Genomic DNA, 5,025 nt, shown 5'->3' with positions numbered 1-5,025 from the left:
TCTCAAATTGAGTTCCACATACAATGTTCTTTGTTATTATAAAAAGAAAAAAAAAACTTATGATACCCTATTCCCAAAAATCTATTGGGTTTTGGCTAAATTTTGGTTTTTTTTTTTTTTTTAGGTCATTTTTAGTAGGATTTTAATATTTTTGGATTAGTGGGATTTTAATTACTAGTTGGGATAACTAGATTGACGTAACTGGGTAATTCAGTCTGTATGATGCATGGATAGTTGTGTATCTTATTTCTATTTCATGATTGTTTGTTCCTAGGTCGATTAGTGTCAATTATAGCCATGCAAGAGCAAAAATGTTTCTTTTCATGGCCATGTCCTATATAGCATCTAAATCTTGTGATTTTGTGTGAAAAGGCATGATGTGAAGACGATGATAAAAGACTCCACTGATTCAATAAAACTCACCCTCAAGGATACTTGGGCAGAGTTTGTCTTCGCTATCCACCTATTGATTTCAAAAAAATGAAATCAGAGGTGAACTCCTTAAAACCAAACATATTACTCCCTCCGTCCCAAATTGTTTGTTCGGTCCGCAAAACGAGGACTCAAAAATAATGCACTTATTTCAAGAAAAAATTCAAACTTTTTTCATAAATTAAAAGAACTCATCGATATCTAGTGAATTGTTGAAAAAAATTTGATTTTTTCTTACAAAAATTATATTATTTTTATATCCTCGTTTTGTGGATCGGACAAACATTATGGGACGGAGGGAGTAATTTATATAGCATCCTACACAGAGCGAGTCTATGCATTTATAGACTTATCATTTATCATTCTTGCAGGATAATGGATTGAAAGTGATTCAAAATTATATAGCATCCTACACAAAGCGAGCATATACATTTGTAGTTACAGTGCCTAAAAAATCCAGATGAAGTGAACTCTATCTATTCAGTGACATTTGTGTTGAATGTTGATTGGTCTCAGGAGTGTATATACGTACGTATTACATTCAACAATAATTTTATATTGATCATAAACTGTTATTAATTGCGATAATAAACAGAGGCTTATATTTATGTAGTGTTCTCCTTATTTATGTAGGATGCCTACAAAAAGTGCAAGACTATGAAGAGCGTATCCTTATTTACGTAGGATGCCTACAAAAAGTGTAACACTGTGGAGAGCGTATCAACATATCTACTAATTAGTTTTTTGGGATTGCCGTCTAATTGGATTGTTTGACGTTTTCAGTTAATGGGATTGAACAAATACGCTCAAGTATTTTAAATTGTTTGTTTTTTAATGGCTAAATATAAATCCATGAACCAAGAAAGTGTCGCTTCTTATTTATTTGGGTCTTTAGATCTACTATGCATGGATTTTATGCTAGTATTTATTAAACATTTGGATGGAATCTATACTATTTGAGCACGTGTGTTATTTACAGTGCATGAAGAATGAATCACACTTTAACAAGAGAGTAGTAATTTTTTTCACCATCCTTTAAGGGCCCGATTGGACGCAGCTAAAGCTCCCCTCCATAGTTCATCCGGGAAGATAGTTCATCCGGGAAGATAAGGCTTTGAATTGACAAGTTTGGCTTGCTTTGGATGCAGATTGTTTCTCCTCCGTTGCTCATCCACCTCCATAGTTTTCTCCTCTTATCCGGCTAAGATGCATAAATTATGAATGAGTTTTAAGATGGAAAAAACTAATCGGGGGCAATCCACCCGATTTTGTGACGATTTTGCCCCTTCTCATCCGTCCCCGCCAACCCCAATACCCAGCCCTCAAATTCAAAACCAGGAGCCCAATTTTCAGAAAATCTGAACACTAAAAAATCAAACTCCTATACAATTCAAAATTTCGGAACCCTTACCAACAATAAAGGAACAAAAATGTTAGGATCCATAACTCTTGTAATGTGAATCCGGACCATTCATTACCTTTCATGTTCAGTTTCATGGACTTAGAGTCATGGATTGTATCCATACTCTAAGAAATTTTCTAAGAACAGAGATAAGATTCGGTACAGGGATAGGATTCGGTACAGGGACAATCGACGTAGATTTTTGTCAATTGTTGTGGAGGATACAGGGATAAGATTGCGTTTTTGAATACTCCTACTTACAGGGATAAGATTTTGTAGTACCACACATCAATCATAAATGTCATTAGCATGTCATATGACGTGGGAGCAAGGATGGAGCCATAGAGGGACCAGTAGGGCGGTTGTCCTTGCAAGAAGAAAAAATAAATTTTACAATTATATTAAAATAAATAAATTTTTAATGTAAGTATATAGGCTCATCCCTCTCTAGTATTTTGAAAAAAATAATCAAATAGTGGTAACATTTGAAATACAAGGATACCAATATTAATTTCTAAAGGCGAAGAATTAAAATATAGCCGAACATAAAATTTGAGGGTTACGTAACATTGTGATATTCAATTAATAAAATTCTCAATTTTTCACCGATAAAAATCCCACATCATTTAGACTTTGAAGGCAGTTTTGAGAAAATTGGAACAATAGAGAAGAGATTTTTGGGAACCCTAAGTAATCTTAGTGAAATCCAAGATGTAGGTGTATTTTTGTCCAATCATTTAACTAGATAGATTGAGGTAAGTCGTTACTATTTTTGCAATATATTAATTTATGAAAAACATAATTAGGTATGGAGTGTTTCTATAAAGAAGAATTTAGCATCATTAATCTAAATAAAAAACTCATAAACATAAAATTCTATTACTAGCTACATTTATTAAATTAAAAACTCTCAAACTCTTAAATTTTCATATCTCACAGAGGATATTTCCTATTTGAATGCAATGGTGCTGTAAAATTGGTGAAAATATTCATATGAAATGCCAATACATATCTCATAATTTGGGAAATTTATTAAATCTTCCTCTATATTTGTAATACTAGTATATTACTCGTGCCTAAAGGCACTCCTAATAATAATCTCATTTTTTTAATACCCGCACATATTAAAATATTATCTCAAATCTGTATTATAAAACAGAGTAGTTTTGTTTAAAAATGTCTAGATATATAAATGAGAGTAATAGTTATCACCATCAAATTTTTTCTGTTAAAATAATAGCCATGTGATTAGAAAAAGAAAAAAAAAATCTAATTATTGCTTCCCCCCCCCCGCTTCATAATACTTGCTCTCCCTCCCTTTTTCTTTATGAAGTTTGAGAGAAATAGAGAGAGGAAGAAAAATGTTACAAGAAAAGGAGAGAGAAATTTGGTAAGGAAAATAATAATTAGGTTTACTTTTTTATTTTTTTTCTAATCACATGGCTACTATTTTAACTAAAAACAAATCAACTGAATAAAGATAGAGATAGAGAGGAAAGAAGTACTAAAATAGAGAAACATAGATTTGGTAAAGAAAACACTAATTAGGTTTTTTTTTTTTATTTCTTTTCTAATCACATGGCTACTATTTTAACAAAAAATAAATCGATGGCAATAAATGTTGCTTTCATTTATATGCCCAGACATTTTCAAAGAAAATTTTCCTATTTACTATTTTAACGAAAATTAATTCAATGGCGATAAATTTACTCTCATTTATATGTCTAAACATTTTCAAAGAAAAATACTCTATTTATACGCATACGAATGAGAGCAACATTTATCGCCATCGAGTTATTTTTTGTTAATATAGTAACTATGTGATTAGAAAATAAACCAAAAAAATCTAATTATTACTTTCCTTACCAAATATATATATATATATATCTCTCTCTCTCTCTCTCTCTCTCTCTCCATAATATTTGCTTTCCCTCTCTGTCTCTATCTTTATCAAATTGGAGAGAGGGAAAACAAATGTTATGAAAAAAAAGAACAATAATGCTAGGGACACATCAATTTGTCACACCCCAACCACACATTTTTTACATACATGTGTGAGAATCCAACAATAAATGTGTAGACCCCACATATTTGTGAGAAGAAGTGTGGTTGGAGTGTGACAAATTGATATATTCCTAGAATTAATTTGTCATGTTAGGTAAGAAAACTTGGGAATGAATAATTAGATTTTCCTCTCTTTTTTCTTTTCAAATCACATGACTACTATTTTAATGAAGAATAATCCAACTTGATAAAGTTAAAGATAGAGGGGAAAAATTAATAAATATTACAAAAAAAGAACATAGATATTTGGTAATGAAAGCAATAATTAGGTTTTCCTTTATTGTTCATTTTTTAATCACATACCTACTATTTTAATGAAGAGTAATCCAATTAATATAAATATTGTTCTCATTTGTATGCCTAGACATTTTCGAAAAAAAACTGCTCTATTTTATAATATAGATTTATAGAATGACCTCTTTATTCACGATTTTATCGAGCCAAACACTTATATGCTCAAGTTTAGCTTGAATTCATAAACAAACAAAAAAACATGATTGAACTTCGCTTATATTTTTTTTAAATGAGTTTAAATAAGCTAAAAGTCGAGCCGAGCTCGAGCTGTTTGGTTCGTTTAGCAGCCCTAGGTAAGTCGTTACTATTTTTGCAACACTACAACAAATTTGACTTTTGGCGACAAGAATTGGCGACACACCCAAAAATACGTTGCCGTTGGGTATGTATTGGCGACACACTTTGATGTCGCCAATAATTTTCACATTCGGCGACAAGGATTGACGACACAACAAAAATGTGTCGCCATTGGATGTGTATTGGCGACACATTTTGATGTCGCCAAAAGTCTTCACATTCGGCGACGCAAGGTGCGTCGCCATTAGGTTTGTATTGGCGACACACTTTGATGTTGCGAATAGTCTTCACATTCGGCGACGTAAATCGCGTCGCCAAAGGGAAAATTTTTTGGTGGGATATTTGGCACCAACAATCTTCGCAATTGGCGACGCGAAGAGCATCGCCGTTGGGTATGAAGTTTTTCATCGGTACAAAAATTCATTATTAGAATGATATATTACGTTCGATTAAATATGTAACGATAAGAGATTTACTTCATTTTTGGCAGGAATGATTTGATCGTCTTATGTAAAAGATAGACGGTTCCGATTTTA

The sequence above is a fragment of the Rhododendron vialii genome, chromosome 12a (assembly GCF_030253575.1).
Source record: "Rhododendron vialii isolate Sample 1 chromosome 12a, ASM3025357v1".
Lineage (NCBI taxonomy): Eukaryota > Viridiplantae > Streptophyta > Magnoliopsida > Ericales > Ericaceae > Rhododendron > Rhododendron vialii.
The sequence above is the reverse complement of the archived record's forward strand: the minus strand, read 5'-3'. Positions refer to the sequence as shown.